The sequence below is a fragment of the Aricia agestis genome, chromosome 9 (assembly GCF_905147365.1).
Source record: "Aricia agestis chromosome 9, ilAriAges1.1, whole genome shotgun sequence".
In the NCBI taxonomy this organism is placed as follows: domain Eukaryota; kingdom Metazoa; phylum Arthropoda; class Insecta; order Lepidoptera; family Lycaenidae; genus Aricia; species Aricia agestis.
The window spans coordinates 154,764-175,626 of NC_056414.1; the positions used below are offsets into that span (position 1 = coordinate 154,764).

General features: G+C 35.6%; 1 long non-coding RNA gene across 1 annotated transcript; it reads right to left on the reverse strand.

Annotated features, from left to right (window-relative positions):
* Positions 1-13,920: 13,920 nt before the first annotated feature.
* Positions 13,921-15,926, reverse strand: LOC121730236. The gene is made up of 3 exons (XR_006036081.1): positions 15,621-15,926; positions 14,471-14,633; positions 13,921-14,129 (listed from the first exon to the last, which is right to left on the reverse strand). It is a non-coding gene; the product is annotated as an uncharacterized LOC121730236 (long non-coding RNA).
* Between the last annotated feature and the right edge of the window lie 4,937 nt (positions 15,927-20,863).

Below are 20,863 nucleotides of genomic sequence, written 5' to 3' on the forward strand. Positions count from 1 at the left end.
CATAAGTGTTAACTTAAAACCCTATCATTTCACTCTAACTTCAGTGATCCTTTACATAGTGTTCGGGGTTGGGATAGATAAACAAGAGATCAAGAAAGGATATTCCTGTATTGCATAGATCTATTACTATAACTAAAATGGGATATGAGATCGAGTCACGCGCTCGGTGAGATATCGTCGTGAACGGGATATGAGATCGAGCCACGCACTCGGTGAGATGTCGCGACGTGAACTCAACTTTATTACATTATTCAAAAGTAATAATTAATCAAAGATGCAGAGTTGCATTATTATCTAAGTTGCATAGTAGGTAATAAGGCAACACACGCTGTACGGGCGTTGACCCGTACAGATAGTAAAAGGAGGGGAAGTAGGATAACTCCGGCCCAATCCGCAATATAATTACCTAGGTACTGTCTTAGGGTTGTCAATTTTAGGCGGCGCGTAGGCGCGGCGGGGTGGTGTGGGAGCGGCCGTCCGCGCAACCGCATGAACAGCGGCAACGTCGCGGTCTCCCGAGTCCCGTCTTTTAATAAAAAGTAAATCTTTACTGTGCATATTTTGTGCATATTTCGGCCATTTTTTGTGCATATTTGCATGCATATTTCGGCACTTTGATCGTGCATAAATAATCCGATGTCTAAATAAAATTATAAAAATACCCTGTAAAACAACATTAAAAACTAACGCGTGTCCCTTATGCTATAAAGTATAAACAAATCTGTTGTTATGATTCGAACTTTGCTTTATGTGTACTTATATTGTGATTTACAATTAGTCAATTACTTATTTTTAATTACGATTTAAAATCCAGTTTTTATTCAATTCAGTCAATTACTTATTTTTAATACGTAATTAAAAATAAGTAATTGACTGTAAGTAGTTAATATACGGTCTACAACACAGAGAAATTGGCAAATTACTATTACTATATATTTAATTCCTCTATGCTATTACGTAAACAAAGCAATAGCGGCAAATTAGTTGACGGATCAAAAGTACATAAAACATTATCTTATTTATACTTACTATGTTCTAGTGGGAACGTAGATCTACCTACCTACCTACTTCCTTTGTGTGATAGAAAACTAATACAATAAAAAAGAAATAAGTAGGTATCTGATCATCAAGTAAAAATTATTATATTATGCTAGAATAAGTGAGTAGTACTGACCTTTCCTGTTCAACAGGTAATTTAAACAAAGACAATTCTGGAATTGTTGCATTACTATTAAAACACCCAAACACACAGCAATATCTATTACTCATGCGATTATGATCGGACATTTTTGATTCGTTTAGCCGTGGCGCGACGCGGCGCGAGCGTGCAGCGTAGGTAAAGTGTTAGCCCCGAGTCCCGACTGGTTAGGCCGAAATATTGTCCGAGATTTTGTTGTGTGCCGTGTGGTGACGCATTGATACTATGGCGCACACATACAAGCCGCGCGCGGTGCCTTTGTATGAAGATAACTTACTTCGCCTCCTTTTACTATGTCCTTTATATTTACAGTAAATTACTATCACCATAGAGAAATCATAGTTACATTGTCCATGCTATCACTTTAATAATACATAAAAAAAACCGGCCAAGTGCGAGTTGGACTCGCCCATGAAGGGTTCCGCAGCAGTAATGAGGTTTATTTCTATGAAATTAAAAGGTTTTTGATTTATTTTTATATTTCAGTTGATTTAATCAAAGTTAAATTGAGGTTTTGTTATGTATGGCAACATTCCTATTTATTATTAGGGTTAAATAAGGTGATGGTGCTTGCAACATTGTATAATCTATGACTTAGGAAAATAGATTAAAAAGATGGCTTGCTACAACAATACTTTTATTTTCATCACATAGATATAAAACAGGTTTACCATTTATGACGTATAAAAAAACTACCTGCTAGATCTCGTTCAAACCAATTTTCGTTGGTAGTTTTAGATAGTTATGTAAGTACATCATATATATTTTCCCTACTTTAGAAGTTAGAGGGGGGACACACATTTTACCACTTTGGAAGAGTCTCTCTCTCAAACTATTCAGGTTAGAAAAAAAATATATTAGAAACCTCAATATGATTTTTGAAGACCTATCCATAGATACCCCACACGCATGACGCATAGGTAAAATAAAAAAAAAAAAAAAAAAAAAATATATATATATATATATATATATATATATATATTTCAGTTATACCTATGGGGACCCCTAAAATTTTTAATATTTTTTCCATTTTTGTATCAAATTCTTAATGCGGTTCACAGACTACATCTACTTACCAAGTTTCAATAGTACTTATAGCTCTTATAGTTTCGGAGGAAAGTGGCTGTGACATACGGACGGACAGACATACAGACATGACGAATCTATAAGGGTTCCGTTTTTTGCCATTTGGCTACGGAACCCTAAAAAAGGCTTATAATTAACTGATCACCAGAAATAGTAGTCATTCCGTGTAAATTTGTACCAAAGCAAAAGCTAATGTCACAGAGTCATGTGTACCAAAGGAAAAGCTGATGTCACAGCACTTTTAAAGTGATTATCACTAAATATTGCGAGCCTATTATAATATCATTAATATTTTTTTCCGTAAAAGGTGGGTTAGTTACCTTTACAAATAAATATATTAATCAACAATTACCATCCTAATTAATTTATCATGAGTAAAAGTTCGCAAAAAATCCGATGATTTTAGCATGTCACACATGTTTTGTGAAGTTTTCAACCTAAATTATCCCTATCCAGAATAAGGAACGTAAAAGTAACATCTTTAGTCATGTCACATGAATGTAACATGCAAGGGTCAAAAGTAACGTAAAATGTTACAAAAGTAACATTCTGGCAACGCTGGACTCATAGCTCAGGCGAAGAAAGAGACAGCGATACGATTCGACGTTTAAAAATAGAACTGTCTCTTTTATGTAAATGGTTTTTCGTATCTTTTGTTTCACTTATCTGTCAAATTTGTCAATGGCCGTGTTCGTCGGCGTACCTATTTTTGGACAAACCTTTTATTGCGCATGTCCAAAAGATGTCATGGCAACGCCATAACAAGTTGCTGGTCAAGTCGTAAACAACGTCTTAATTGTTTATAAGTACATGATTAAAATAATAGAAGCTAAACATAAATACATAAGCCTAAATTGTCTAACAGCCGCACAAATAATTTATTTAACACTATGATAGTGTTTGATTATTTTATTTTGGAAAATATGGATATGGATCACTTGGAAAAATTTAATTTTTTTTTATGAAATAAGAGGGCAAACGAGCAAACGAGTCACCTGATGGAAAGCAACTTCCGTCACCCATGGACACTCGTAGCATCAGAAGAGATGCAGGTGCATTGCCGGCCTTTTAAGAGGGAATAGGGTAACAGGGGAGGGTAGGGATGGGAAGGGAAGGGAATAGGGGAAGGTAGGGAAGGGAATAGGGTAGGGGCACGGACGTAAAAAAGTACGGACGTAACCTTCTCTAATCACGAGTGACGGAGTGAAGCCTAGTTATGGCCGCCCGTGTAGGACGTGTGCGTGATATGAGGGTTGCCATATAAATCATAAATTTCCCTACTTTTTAAATTTTGTAAACTCACACAAGTAAAATGTATTTTTTAAACTTAAACATATTTTTATGTTTTTTTCGCTTCAGAAATGTAAGCGGTTGTTAAAGATGTCATAATGAAAATATTATTTTTATGACACTATAGATAGAAAAAAAACACATATTACGTACAGAGAAGTATATTATTTAAGTACATAACATTATTAGTAATAATGATTATGTACAAACATTTACAATAATAAAATTATTACTAGCTATTTGACCGAGCTTTGCTCGGTATTCGATAAAACACGAATAAAATTACATTTTCTAAAAATAATTCCTAGCTAGACAGATTTATCGCCCCCAAAACCTATATAAGAAACCTGTATACGAAAAGATATAAGATACTTAAGTCCCGTAACCCGTTTCATCAAACAATCAAGTAATGTTAAATAAATAATGGCTTGTTAAATCAGTTAACGGCCTGTTAGAGCTATCGAGAGTTCTAGCATGCGCAAACGTCAAATCAAATCACCTAACATGGTGTTAAATTTATTCCTGGTCTAGAGGTCCATTCAATATTTTCATTCCTACTAGGTCTCAATGACGCTCGGGTGACTACACCAATAGCACCTTCCCTCCCCTACTACTGAAGGAAATCTAAGACAACAATTTTATCTATGGACGCTTCACACCACGTCAGTCTGACCCCGTGCTAAGTACCTGAAGGACTTGTGTTACGGGTACCAGACAACGGAAATATATTTAATACTGTTATACTATACATATATTTAAGATTTTTATTATATGATACACATATTTAATACACACTCATGACCCAGGAACTTTGAAAACTTTTTGTTCCGTCGGCAGGATTCGAACCCGCGACCCCTGGCTTGAGCTACCGACAGCCCACCCACTGAGCCACAGAGGTCGTCAAACAACAATTATATCCACTTTTGTAAATTATGAAATTAATAGGGGTGTAGACTATTTTTAGGAAATATATTTATTTTACAGATGTACCATCAAGGAAGTTGATTCCTATGCAATTGACAGACCAACGTTATTTGGTCGAATACTTATGTCAATTCAATGTTAATTGTGATCTGTCGGCTGGGTTTGACGTAACGCAACCAAACTACTTATGTCCCCGATTTGCATAGGAATCAACTTCTCTGATAGTACATAAGTATTTTGTTACACCTAAAAATATGTATAAAAATAAATACAATCTTATTTCAATTTAAAAAATCACTTATTAAATATAAAAAATATTATAAAGTTATTAAGTAAAATATGTCCATTTTCGGTAATTCTATAATACAAACTCTCAAAAAAACAATAATTTGTATTAGATTTCGTTTACTGTCTACACCCCTATTATTGTATTCCTGCCTAATTACTGGTCAATAGTATGCTAAATACTTACATGACACTAATAAAAGACAATAAAATTAATTATTTGATTATTTAAAAATAATTTAAAATTTTCCCCGATTTGGGGAAAATTTCCCCACTTTGTTATGGACATTACTGACCTGTTGAAGTTGAATTATTATTTACATTATTTTATCAAAATACTTTAAAAATATGTTATCTTACCTATGAAATATTATTCCTTGATGTTTTTTGTGTAAGGTTGTATTGTTCTTGCACCATTTTACAACACAAGATGGCATATTTATTTTTATTTATGAATGACAAAGACGTGTCACCGCGATGCAGTGTAATTGCGTAATGGCGGTACGATCGGCTTATTACAGTGCGAGTGTTTGTGCAAGATGTGTACATAATATGATCGCCTGGGCTTATTAAGGGTGCTTCACTCATTTCTTAATGGCGATCCGTCCGTATTTTTTTTACGTCCGTGGGTAGGGGATTGGGCCTCCGGTAAACTCACTCACTCGGTGAAACACAGCGCAAGCGCTGTTTCACGCCGGTTTTCTGTGAGAGCGTAGTATTTCTCCGGTCGAGCCGGCCCATTCGTGCCGAAGCATGGCTCTCCCACTGGTTTGTTCATTGCAACGCCACCAACAAATTGCAATTGGGTTAAATGTCAAGTCGTAAACAGTTGTCGTTGCCATGGCATGACATGATTTGGACATGCGCAATAACTAGGTTTTGCAGAGAATGCGCTAAAAATTACGTCGACGAATACGGCCAATGTCTGCAATTTTGAATTTGAATACTGTTCGGAAGAGATTTAAGCCGGAAAATAGTATGGACGTAACATATATGTTTATGTTGAACATCATTGATAATAATATAATTTTCATAAGCCAACTTACGCTTATGAAAATTATATTATTATTGAAAGCTTAATATATTTTAATGTGCATTAAAACTGCGTTATATTCTTTTTAAGCGAAAGCAATATTTTCAATTTGCAAATTACTCCGACAAAGCAGGATTCGTCACGTCCATTTAGTTTCGTGACATATTAGGGGACAGATTTTGGTTACGAAATGGACACATAAGGCGTAGTTCATAAGGAATGTTATCCGATTTTGTAAAAAGGATTTATTGTGTTATTTAATATTGTAAAATGTTCATTTTGATAAACCTACTGTGATTTTAACAGGATGATAATAATAATAATACCTAATCTGTATTTTAAAAATATAAAACCGACTTCAAAATTGTACGTAATTGATAATTAAAACTCTAGAGAGTTTCAAAAGATAGATCTCCAAAACTACTAAACCAATTTTGATAAAACTTGCACCATTCCCTAAGTTGAACAATACCTAGTACAACAAAAAAAGAATTACTGGAATCGGAGCGGTAATTCCAGATATCCGAACACAATCATAAAAACATACATACATACCTACATACATACGCTTTTGAAATTTGGCACATTTGTTCAGACGCTGATATAGACTAACATATTCGAAAATTGGGCAGTTCCGGAAATATTACATACATACGCGTCGAATTGATAACCTCCTTTTTTTGAAGTCGGTTAAGAAAGGATACAAAGATTAATATAACTTTTAGCCCGAACAAAAAAGAGGGATTTCTTATATCCCTGTTTTAAACAAAACGTGTCTTGACTCTGCGCCTCGCCTGTATGTATATATGTTTGCATTGAAAATCTCAAATAGTTTAATCGATTTTCATACAGTCTTTTTATTAGTACTTTTTTATGCGGGGTTAATAAGCTTTGTGTATTTAAGATGGAAGAAATATGACTGCTTGTATTTTGCTTTGCTTTTCACATTATGGGCTTCACATTCAGGACCCGATCTAGCCATTTAGCCGCTCCAGGCAAAGATCATTTTCGCTGCCCTTTACATATTATACAGGAAACATATTTGTTAGGGGAAAATGGGAGGAATATTTAAATAAAATGCTCAAATATTTCCACTAGAAAACTTACGGTAGGTTAGCTGGTAAAATTCTCAAACTTTATGCTGGACTCTGTAACATTACATTACAAGCGAATGCTTCCGGAAACCCCTAACTTTTAGATATATTTTATTGTGTGTGTGAACACTGCCTATGTTTCAATTTAGTAACTATCAAATTTCCTATTTAGTCACGGTCACAATTTTTGTCCTTGTATCCACGGACGTAAAAAAATTACGTCCGTGCTTGTATAATCACGGATTTTGATCGAAAAGCATCGATGATAATTAATTTGCTTTCATAAAATAATTAAGTTTATGAACACGATTACATGCAAGACTAGTTTTATTTTTAAAAAGTGTTTTAAGGTAGCTAAACAGTTAAAATTGTGCTCCGGTATCTAAAAATCTGAATTTAACATTGTTAACGTTACAATGAGTAGGTATATTTTTTTTATTGGAAGAACTACTTAATATTCTCGAATGTTGCCCAAAATATAATGAAAAATATTAATAATAAGTTTATCTTTCAAAGAAAACCAAAATATAAAATTGTAACTAAATGGAGAAAATTTAGTCACTAACCCTCATAAAAATTGCGATATTTTATAAACTAATTATTTTTTATAGAAAAATGCACTTATTTTAAGAAGTTTAAAAAATTGTGCGTCGACTCAAACTATAATCAAACAAATATTTTTTGAAAATTGTCCACTGTGCCCACATAGTCACGCTACACATTTTGGCGGAATTACTCGGTAACATTTCCATTGAGAATTTATAGGAGAGAGCCTTAAAACGGTATATATAAGCGTCAAAAGCGTGTAATGTTATGTCCTACCTACTAGGACTTACAAAGGAGTCGGTCTGTTTAATTCATTTAATAAAGGTATAATACTATTGCCTTATATTTTGAGTCAAAATATAAGGCTCCCTCCAATAGTATTATACCTTCATGGTTCGACGAGTTCGACAAGGCTTTATTTGAATGCAGTGTTGCCAACTTTTTTTTTACTAACCCACCAAATTCAGCAGCGTAAACCACCAGAAACCGCTAAAACCTAAATGGCCTCTCAAACCACCAGAATTCCACTAAATAACGTAAAGACAACAACAACCTATCTGAATATAGTTTGAAAATAATACAACAATAACGTCATTATTATTATGAAATAATTATTTTTGTTACTACAAAAAGGAAAACTTTAGTTACCTATGTACTATCAGAGAAGTTGATTCCTATGCAAATTGGGGACCTAAGTAGTTTGGTTGCGTTACGTCAAACCCAGCTGACAGATCACAATTAACGTTGAATTGACATATTCGACCAAATAACGTTGGTCTGTCAATTACATAGGAATCAACTTCCTCAATGGTACCTATGTAGGTACCTACTTAATTAAGTAGGTAGTTAACTAAAGAGTAAAGATGAACGTTTTTAGAGGAATCGTTGTCATTTACTTGTTCAGTTTGTGAAGAATAAATTTCTTTAGTTCTAATTTTTGTAATAGGGTATTTGGTATTATATTTTTGACAGTTGATAAAGTTACTGTTTCTTAATAACGATGCAGTAAGTTGAGTGAAAGAGAAAGCTCTTAACGGTGTATAAACGTCAAAAGCCTGTAATGTTATGTCCGACCGAGTAGAATATAACAAAGGAGTTGGTCTGCATATTTCATGTTTTAAAAGTGCTAATAAAAGTGTTTAGTGAACGTTAAATGTAATATCTTGTTGGGTTTTGTGGTTCCGCTAAATAATAAACCATAAAAACGGCCAAGGAATGCCTCAAACACGTGGATTTAACATAACATACGTAAGTTTTCAACAACGTTTTTTGGGCTTATCAATCGGTATTTTTTGTAAGTTAAAAAGAAAATGTATAAGTTTAATAATCGCTTAATCATGCTGTTTATGCCATTACTGATAAAAGTGTCACATCAAGTAATAATTTGGCTACAAATATGGCATAGATTTTTACGTGTAGGTACTTTAGGGATGCACCTTGCTTGAAGTATAAATTTATATCGATAAAAATATTGTCATGGACTAAATGTTTTTTTTTTTCAGGATTTGAAAATGCTTCAAAATAGACGACGAACAGAAATATTTAGTCGCAAGTTTCATGCAAGTCTTTAATCCTTACTCCCTTATGAAGGCATCCCAATATTGTGATATTGGGATTATCACTTCAAACGTAAGTTTGAAACAATGATTTTATTGAAATAAAAAAGTTCTAACGGAGAGTAAAATTATCAACAGCTCTTACACCTCCCCCTTGTAAGTACTCAAATCGTTACTTGGACTTACTTTTTGAAATTTTATCCTGGCATTACTCTTTTTTAATGACTACCAGACACAATAGATATTCAGTTGTTATGCGGCACCTGGGTTCCGATTGGGGCTTGATAGGTTAAGTATGGAAAACTTACATAAAGCATATTGCCCCGTAGACAATATTATAATATGTATATATTTTATAGTATTAAGTTCATTTAATGTCACTAAACCAACTATTTTTTTTAGGTTTTTGGAATGCTTCTAAAGAAAAGTTCAATATGATGGTGATGACGGAGAGACCTATAATGAAGATAATATTATTTTTAAGTTTAGATTATAACCGAGTAATCTGGTGGTGAGATGGAGTGAGGAGGGATGGTTTAAGTGAGGAAAATCCCCCTTATCACTACGACCCTCAGTAGACCCCCCCCCGTTAAGGAGACTGTTGTCAACTGTTTTCAGTATAATTCTCGAGGCATACTAAGGTTAGCTAAGGTTTATATTTTTATAATATGGATTTAAGTATTAAATACTCGTATGTACTCGCAGTCATTAATTGTGGATCAACCCACATTTTTTAAGTTATGGATGCCATTTTAAATGATCTAAAGAACATGACTGCATTCATATCGCAATACGTAATTTTTTGTAGCATGATACACAAATGCAGTCATTAAACACAGTCCAATAATTATAAAGCAGACAACCTTCCCCGTAATCCATATTTAAAAATTGCTAATTTCATATTTTTTCATTTAAATCTTGACATGTCCAAATTTTGTAATGTGCAAAAAATGGAATAAACAAATTATTTTTAGGTTAAAGAAATGCTCCTAGAGAAGAATATACGTGGGAGAGCCATGCTTCGGCACGAATGGGCCGGCTCGACCGGATAAATACCATGTTCTCACAGAAAACCGGCGTGAAACAGCGCTTGCGCTGTGTTTTGCCGAGTGAGTGAGTCTACCGGAGGCCCAATCCCCTACCCTATTCCCTTCCCTGTCCTCCCCTATTCCCTTCCCTTCCCTCTCCTATTACCCTATTCCCTCTTAAAAGGCCGGCAACGCACTTGCAGCTCTTCTGATGCTACGAGTGTCCATGGGCGACGGATGTTGCTTTCCATCAGGTGACCCGTTTGCTCGTTTGCCCTCTTATTTCATAAAAAAAAAAAAGAGGTCAATGTGAGGATGATGACAATTGGGAACCTATATGGAAGTTAATATTATATTTACTTCAAAAGCTGCGACTAAGAACATATTCAATTAAACCTTATGTTTGAATATTATTCATTTTCATTTTTAATAAATGAAAATGAAAAATATTCAAACATAAGGTTTAATTGAATATATAATACATAATACTACATAACTAATTTTTAATATGTGTGTACTGTGCCCGAACGGGTCAGAGAGGCGGATGTGGCCGCAGACCCGGTTCGAAGACGGCGCGGAGGGCGCAGGCGCGCCGAACACGAACGCCAGCTCCCGCCGTAGATAGGACTCGGGCGACGGAATGGGGAACCCGTCGCCCATTGCACGAGTCTTTCCGGTTACAGAGCGCCCAGTGCCTTGGGCAGCTCTCCCGGAGTAAGCGGCAGCAGAATGTCGCGCGGAGGAGCTGCGCTGGAAGCAGAAGTCGCTGACTGGGCCGCTGCAGTTTTCGTCTCAGACGGGTCTAGCGGCCCAGCACAAAGCGGAGGAGAAGGCACGGACGGGTTTTAGTGGGTAGAGCTGCGGCCAACTTACCATCTTCTCGGCCGCAGCGAGTCCCACATACCCCGGTGGTCCTTCCCCAGTGCCGCCGGGCATGCTTACGCGCATTTCCCGTCTTGAAAAAAAAAAAAAATGTGTGTACTGTGTAATATTATACAATGTGTCCTAACATCGGTGTCCGATCCTTACATGTTATTTTTTTTTTATGAAATAAGGGGGCAAACGAGCAAACGGGTCACCTGATGGAAAGCAACTTCCGTCGCCCATGGACACTCGCAGCATCAGAAGAGCTGCATGTGCGTTGCCCGCCTTTTAAGAGGGAATAGGGGAGGGTAGGGATGGGAAGGGAATAGGAGAGGGTAGGGAAGGGAATAGGGTAGGGGATTGGGCCTCCGGTAAACTCACTCACTCGGCGAAACACAGCGCAAGCACTGTTTCACGCTGGTTTTCTGTGAGAACGTGGTATTTCTCCGGTCGAGCCGGCCCATTCGTGCCGAAGCATGGCTCTCCCACGTATAATGATGTATGGCATATTGTATTGACTGAAAGATCGGACACTGGTGTTGGGACAGTGGACACATTATATTATTATGTGACCCGTCACGAGTATCCAATGCTTTAACGTCTTTATTTCTTCGATAATACATATTAATTGTTATTTTACAAAATTGCTGTTTAATAGTAATTTAGTATAATAAAGTATTTTTGTTCTTCTGTTGTTTTCTTATAAAAACTGTTGATTTTATTGATATTAAACTCCGGACAAGCCTTCGTGGCTTATAGAGTATACATATTATGTATATTTTTAACAATTTGTGTAATTATATAATTAAATATTTTATTTATATAAAAGTATTTTCATTTTTCATATACTTTTGAACATGCGGGTCGAATTGATAACCTCCTTCTTTTAATGTCCTAAAAATCTATAACGTGATAAAAATCTATAACATAAAATTATGGTCGAGGGCTGTAGTCTAATTTTATATTTTTATCGATATACGCCCATCCCTACACGCACACTATGGCAATTGCACATAAGCATAAAATGGCCACGCGCTGGCGAGCTAAGAATCCATCTACTTATATCCGTAATCTATGCGTCGAACTGTATACATGATCTATACTATAATACTTTATCTATGAACATTTCACAGACAAAAATAGTAGTCTATACTCTATAGTACCCATGGAATTAATATGTACTACGTACAGCAGGAAAGCTTACTGTGCGTCTAAGCACGTGCCGAGTGAGAGGTCATTAATCTTGGTCCGTCTCTCTCTAACTAGTGTGACCATTCCTATCTGTAGGATTAGGATAGCGATTTTATTGGAATAATAAAATCGCTTCGCCCAATGCAGCTACGGTCAATCTAGGCGGTAGCGGCTATTTTGGAGAGTTGGAGATTATCATTCTAAGAGTTACCAATAGGTTTTTCTAATCTATAATAGCTAGTCTGTGTCTCTATAAGAGTAAAATTTTTAGTGAAGGCATTTTCTACTTAGCGCCTAGACTCAACGACCGCTACCGCCAACTTAAAACAATTTGAAAATACGACTATCTATCTGTATAGATAGATATTTATCTATATTCTATACTAATATTATAAAGCGGAAGTTTGTTTGTTTGAACGCGCTAATCTCAGGAACTACTGGTCCGATTTGAAAAATTCTTTCAATGTTAGCCCATTTATCGAGAAAGGCTATAGGCTATATTTTATCACGCACGGCCCGATTCGACCAAACTTGAAGTTACACGAGTATAACTATCATGAGAATAATTTTACTCCTTTAATTTACTCTAGGGTATTATCGTTTGCATTTTACCAAGTTACTCAAAGAGTATAAAATAAAATGTCAATTATAGTTCACAATGACACCGACCGTGACAGTTGAACCCTGTTGTGCAACTATTCTCAGTTTAATATTTACTCCATCAAAATAGCCCGTGTAAATATTTACTCCCGTGTAATTACCTCATTTTTGGATTAGAAGTTGGAAAAACGCAAAACCAGCTTACTCTTAGATTAGGAGACAGTTATACTCGAGTAAAATTTTACTCCAGTTTGGTCGAATCCGCCCTAAGACTAGTAGGAGCGAAGAAATAGAGGAAAGTAAGGAAAAAACGGGAGAAATTATTTGAAAAGGCCTATTTGAACGCGCTAATCTCAGGAACTACTGGGCCGATTTGAAAAATTATTTCAAAGAAAGTGATGGCACTGAAACGTGCCATCCGCAACGAATCGGTTTAGAAGTATTATTATATACAATCTTTCATCCCCTATTTATCCCCTTAGAGGTAGAATTTATCAAAACCCTTTCTTAGTGGATGCATGCGTCATAGTATCTTTATGCATGCAAAGTATCAGCCCGATCGGTTTAAAATTGACAAAGTTTCATAGCCTTTTGGTGGTAGAATTGATCAAAAAACTTTCTTAGCGGATGCCTACGTCATTACATCTACCTGCATGCCAAATTTCAGCCCGATCCGTCCAGTGGTTTGGGCTGTGCGTTGATAGATCACTATGCAATGTGCAGGCTTCGGGAGTATATTCAAAAATCAAAATCAAAATCAAAATATTTATTTCTAAATAGGTTAACAAAGTTAACTTTTAGAACGTCGCGTCTACATGAGGCCTACCACCGGTTCGGGAACTAACCCGGCGAGAAGAACCGGCGTAAGAAACTCGCACGGGGCCATCTTTTACTAAAAAGATGGAAAATTACAATAGTAACTTAAACTAATTTACAAAAAGCATGTAAAAATGTGTTATATTTTTATAGACGTCTAAGAATAGAAGGATGTGGAATGCTAACAAAATTTCTCAAATAGCGATATGCCTTGGCTGAATAAAAATATAATGTTAGAGCAAAAGATTTTAGGTCATCACTAAATCTTGTGCCTTTGTTAGATTTTTTTTCGTTTAATTGCTGATGAATATTTGGGAAACAGTTTGTTATAACAGATTGCACCTCGTCATAATTTTTACATTTTTGTTTTATACAAGATAAAAGTGTCATTAAATTATTAATTTTTACATCTCTTCTCTTGATTTTTTGTTTAAGATTTTTTAATTCACGCTTTAATTTTATTTTTCTTGGTGTTGCAATCAAAGTTGATGTTTGTGTATTTATGTCAGTTTTTGTTTTCTTCCTTGGAGGACTTTTATAAGATCCAGGTTCTTCATTGTTTACAGTTTTTAAGCGTATATCGCTTAACACTTAATTTTTTTTATTTTCGGGAAAAATCTGTAACGAAATTACATAAAAATAAGTATTATTACAAACTACGCGACGCCCGCAACTCAGTTGTGCTAAAATTCATTTATCACGCAGGGAGCGTTCATTTTTCCGGGATAAAAAGTATCCTATGTCCTTTCTCGGGACTCAAAGTATCTCCATATCAAATTTCAGCAAAATCAGTTCAGCGGTTTAGGCGTGAAGAGGTAACAGACAGACAGACAGACACACTTTCGCGTTTATCTATACTAATATTATAAATGCGAAAGTATCTCTGTCGATATGTCTGTCGGTTCGCTAACTTTTTTATTAGGATACAATGTTGCTTATTTTAAATATTTTTAAATTACCTTTGGAAAGATAGAAGGAGTCACTCCAGGTTTCAACCTTTTCCGAGCTTCTGTTCGATAATCTTCCGGTTTGAAATGAAGTGAACAAACTACAGAGCTTTGACGTAAGTTGCCGGGTATCACCTCTAACCACTTTTTCTTTAGCTCTAAATCTGAAGGCAAACTGGAAATATAAAATTTATATAAACACAATTTTTACTAAGGTCCGTCGGGGCAAGTGCACCTACAGGGTAAGGTATCTCAAAAATATCGAAAACTACAAATATTATACAACTAACGACACCTTACATACACGCAAGAAACTAAACTACAGTTCCACTTCTACAACCCAAATGGCCATGTTCACCATAACTTGAAATAATTATCCGCCATTTATTTTTAGTGTAATTTATACCGGCTGCCTTAATGGGTCCATTCACTATCCTGCATTGCAGTCCTGCTACAGTCCGCCGTGCAGGCCTGCAACACCATTCACTATCCTGCGTGCAGTCCGCCGGCATATGCAGGATAGTGAATGATGTTGCAGGCCTGCACGGCGGACTGCAGCAGGACTGCAATGCAGGATAGTGAATGGGCCGTTTAAGATGATCTCGTGTCAGTAGTCAGTTCAAATCTGGAAAATTTTGATTTGTTCCGGCTAATGCGATGAGTAAAGAGTTTAAATGTTCTTTAATTCTATGTTTGTATTTTACTTCTAAATGTTGATTGAAAGGCGTTTTAAGTGTGACGTTTCTGTCTGTCTGTAAAGTGTAAAACTGTAAACATTGAACTTTGAAGTAAGTGTACCGCGAAAGCAACTCTGTCGTGGAAATTTTGCAATTTGCAGTAATGTAGCCTACATGGAAACGGGAACTAACGCGCGCTATAAGCTGAAGCCCACGCGGACGGAGTCGCGGGCAACTAATATTATTTTTTTATATAATATCACTAGCTGTCCCGGTGAGCTTCGTGTCACTTTAAAACCTTCCCTGGACTTCTACGAATATTTTATGACTAAAATCAGCCCAATCCGTTCAGCCGTTTTCGAGTTTGAGCGCGACTAACACATTTGGAAATCCATTTTTATATATAAGAAGATTATAAAAACGTAATATTAATAAAAAACGTAAAATGCGTAGTCACCCTAGTGCATACTGAATGTCAAACTTACCTGTGAAAAGATAATCCACAGCCAGGGTACGATTCTTTCCCACAGCCACTCACAGCACAAATATTATTAACCATTTTACAAACGACACTATTTAAAAATCGTTTTAAGCTTGGAAAACATTAATAATAACTCCATACGAAAACAAAGAAAACGCCATATTGCTTTTGTCGTTTGACGTTTGTGATGCTTATACCATTTTCCAAGTGTTGCCGAGTGTAAATATAATAAAACTACCTGCCATAATTTTTTTATGTCGTGAAACATAACATTTGGATTTATCTGGACCTACAAACTTTTGCATTCAATATTTTTATTAGTATACAAGTACAAACATACGGCATGTGATATTCATAAACAAAATTATTGTATTTGCTGCGAAGAACTGTTCTTGAATTTACTACCGTTAAAACTTAAAATATTTTACATGGCAATTGTGCGAAAGAGACGCACCAAGAAAAAGTTTGTCTCACATGGGCACACTTCCCAGAGTAAATATTGGTTATTAAAAAAATACTTTATTCTCTTTATAATAAGGTTCATTTTGACACTCAAGAAGATTGCAAGTGAGCATTCCTGCTGTACGTAGTACATATTAATTCCATGATAGTACCCCAATGAGGAAAACGATCACCAAAATACAGACCATTTTAATTTTTTACTTATTTATTTAGGTAACAAACAGTCTTTAACAAATATTTATAAACGTTTTTACTACAACTAGACCTAAAGTAGAGTTCGACAAATACAAAAACGTCATTTTCGACAGTTCTCCTTTACCAGCAGCGCACATTGGCTGACATTGACACATTCAATTAAAGCCTTGTCGAACTGTACCATAACATTAATACAAAATATTAACATTCAAAAAAATACAACTAAGACTGGGTTGCACCAGAGGCGTGGGTAAAGTTAAATTTATGGTTATAGGGTAAATTTAACTTTAACTTTATCCTTAACGTTGCCCGGAGAAATTGACAGATGACAGCTGATCCAACGAGGCTATAAATGCGCGTGGGCAGGGGCGCTGCTGGTAAAGGAGAACTGTCAAAAATGGCGTTTTTGTATGATGACAGCGTTAGTTCCTTTTTTCGCCACGTGCATTTAAACCTTGTCGAGGTCTATGGTTATGGTAAAATATGGCGTCTTGATGGCGTCCATTTTTAACTTTACCCAAAGATTTGACATTTTGCACTATAGTCAAAGTTAAAGTTACAGTTAAAGTTAGTTGGTGCAACCCAGTCTTATGCAATCTTTTTTTTATAAGAGCACTACTTTACATAAATATATAAATGTATCCTAGAACCTACACACAAATACAATGATAATACATAAATAAACTTATTAATAAGTGAGTGGATTTCAACAACTTGCATTTTTATATAATTTTGGTGGAAATTTTTGTTTCCACCAAAATTGGGGATTATGTGTTTACGGGAAACTGAAACGACAACCACCACATACAGTTCGACAAGGCTTTAATTGAATGTGTCAATGTCAGTCAACGTGCGCTGCTGGTAAAGGAGAACTGTCAAAAATGACGTTTTTGTATGATAGAAGCGTTAGTTCCTTTTCTCGCCACGTTCATAAACAGCCTTGTCGAACTCTATGCACGAGTTAGCTTGTGACAGAATGAAGTGAATGGCGTATTTTTTATGCTTCAAGAATCAATGGTATTTTGTAAAAATAATGTTTTACACACCCTCTTACCCACCAAAATTGGAATTTACGAGAATAATAATCTTTAAAAGAAAACTACGTCCACTAAAGTTATAGCACATTAACTTAAATTCCTCTATAATCAGTAAACATGCAGTAAACAGTAGATACGCGACGAATAAATCTTGCGCGTGCGTCACCGCTCGCTTGTCAAGTGAGTCCTTAATGACAGGTGGGTGAAACTTCCGAACGAAAAAAGAATTGGGTTCCAAATTTAAACATACAGTTCGACAAGGCTTTAATTGAATGTGTCAATGTCAGTCAATGTGCACTGCTGGTAAAGAAGAACTGTCAAAAATGACGTTTTTGAATGATAGAAGCATTTAGTTCCTTTTCTCGCCACGTTCATAAATAGCCTTGTCAAACTCTAAATAGTTCGACAAGGCTTTATTATAAGTATCATGTCTCTGGCTTTATTTGAACGTGGCGAGAAAAGGAACTAAATGCTTCTATCATACAAAAACGTCATTTTTGACATGTATTTGACAGATCTCCTTTACCAGCAGCGCTCCCGTCAATGCGTCAATGTCACCCACGTTCAAATAAAGCCTTGTCGAACTGTAGAGTTCCACAAGGCTGTTTATGAACGTGGCGAGAAAAGGAACTAACGCTTCTATCATACAAAAACGTCATTTTTGACAGTTCTCCTTTACCAGCAACGCACATTGACTGACATTGACACATTCAATTAAAGCCTTGTCGAACTGTAGCACCAAAACCCAATTTTTTTCGACTGTGATTGGCTCATAATTTCATAAAAAAGACCATAGAGAATATAAAGTACATGAGAAAAAAGGCGAAGAAGGAGACAGGAGTTTTGCCGGGAATGTGAAATGGTGATGTGTTTTTATATTATTTTTCTAAAATTGTGTTAAATCTGGGTTTTTAAAGTGTAATATTGGTAGGATATTAACAATTAGATATTCGTTATCGTGCACAAGTGTGGGAAAGTGATGTAATAACCAGAAACGTGCTCTTTTGTGTTCCCTCCAAAACTCCATCGAAAAAAAAAATCTTTATTTCAGCAAAAACATACAAAAGTTTCAGTAAGGCGTCTAAGGGGGATATTAGATTATCATATATATTGGATCCGAGATCATTGAGTCAATGATGTTGGATAATGTAATATAGACATGATTAATTTCTTCCTTGATCATAGATTTTTGACATTTGCTGAGAGATTGGATCCAATACGGTCATGGAAATAGGTGTTGCCAGTTATCCATACTAATATTTTAAATGCGAAAGTGTGTCTGTCTGTCACCTCTTCACGCCCAAACCGCTGAACCGATTTTGCTGAAATTTGGCATGGAGATACCTTGAGTCCCGAGAAAGGACATAGAATACTTTTTGTCCCGGAAAAATGTATGGTTCCCGCGCGATAAACGAGTTTTGGCGCAACAGAGTTGCGGGCGTCATCTAGTTTAATATAAAAAAGAGTTTTTAATTTCTTGTTCGTTAATATGTTTCAAATAATGTAATGTTATTATTTTTCTAATTATATACTTCGATAATCTTGCTGAAATAACAAAAAACAAGCCATATTAAAAATGACGATGTCTTTTGACAAATCGAATTCTCTAAGATCTAGTAACCCTGACGTCAATACCTGTCAGCGTTAGCGCTCTCCATTGGCTATTGAAACCACATAATATGATGTAAAATAGGATCAATGAAATATGATAATATAATAAGCAGATATGATCAAATGATCATATATATTGGATCCTATATATGATCATAGAAATGATCTAATATAAATGATAATGTAATACCCCCCTACCACTTTACTGAATCGACCGACTTGACTTCTTGACTGTATTGACTTTATACTTAGACTTTGACTAGACTTTAGACCAGGCTGACGTGACGATAAAATAGAAAAAATTGTATTAAAGAATATTGTTTTCCCGCCATAATATTATACTCATAACTCGACACTGGCAGAGTAGACAGAATGATAGAGTATGCCGACTTAGAACTGATGTTGAAATTTTTAAATTTGACGTATTATGACGAAAATCGTCGCTAGGGTTGTTAACTTGTTACCTACGAATTAAAAACTATGACATATTCGATGGACGTGTTCCTCTTTGGTCGTATTGTTGTATGTGTTTTGGCACATGCGATTAAAATTGTCAGAATCCAATTTTGAAAACTTTATTTTAAATATTTAAAAATAAATTATATCAGCCAGCAAGAGGCACATTCCGTTCATAATCCTAGTGAAACCCGACGAATTTGACAGATATTTAAACCTGTCCGTCTCTTTGCAGTCGAACTACTGGTCGTTATGTCTATTGTGACGCTGGTCACGCTGGCCATGGTTATAGCCGAAGTGCCATTATAAAACAAAAAGGCGAAGAAGAATTTTAAATTCTTAAGATGAATGATTGGTCTCGCGCTCGCGCTACGAGTTACGACTAGATACCGTCGGAGTACTTGAAAAATGCGGCAACAAATCATACGCCTGATACGGACAGTGATGCCAGATTGGGGGGAATCCCCCCAAATTTGGGGTTTTTTTTAGGTGATGGGGGGAAAATTGGGGGAACAATTTTTTGGGGGGATTGTTGGAGGAAAAAGTTTGGGAACAGACGGCGAAATCTAAGTACTATGGTTCCGTTTTCACCCTTTGGTTACGACTTACGGAACCATAAAAATGATCAAGGAGCTCGCGAAGATGCTGATTCTGTAAAGATTGGACGCTATTGCAGAAATAGTGTACATTCATCGTATCCATTTGTGAAATTCCCATTTATAATGAACAAAAATTTTCTTTTATAATTTGTGGGGGGATTTTTCTTGAAATCTCGAATTTTGGGGGGATTTCGGGGAAGACTTGGGGAGAAACCGAGTTGGCCGTCTGGCAACACTGGATACGGAGTAACCGCGCCAGTCACGCCGCAAGCTTCGGGTGAGGTAGATGTGTCGATAATTTTCAAAATTTTAAGTTACGTCCGTAGCAAAATACCAGTTTGCGAAGTGGGACTATGCAATAATAACACTACAAGAAACAAGAAAGGTACTGGCATCACATACCATCAGTAAATATTATATAAATCGTCATAACCACAGAAAAATAATATAAACCTGAAAATTCGAATCGGATTATTGACAACACTGAACATCAAGCGGTACGCTTGATGTTCAGTGTTGTCAATTACCATAAACTAAAAATTCCCAAATTTTTCTGAGATTGTGATTTTTTATTTATTTATTTATTATATCTTATTTTTTTATATATACATAGTGGCTGAGTGGATGAGCGCATTAAAATCTCTAGCTAGGGTAGCTGGTAGAATCCCGCCAACGGAACAAAAAGTTTTCAAAGTTCCTGGACCATGAATGTGTATTAATAAATATGAATTATGAGTATCATATTAAAATAAAAATCTTAAATACAGTTTATATTTTATGTAAGTACACAATACAGTAACAAATGAGAAAACAAATTTAATATTTGCATTTTTATGACTCATTCTTAACTTTCGTTAAACTTCCTACCATTGTTTTTGTATTGTTTT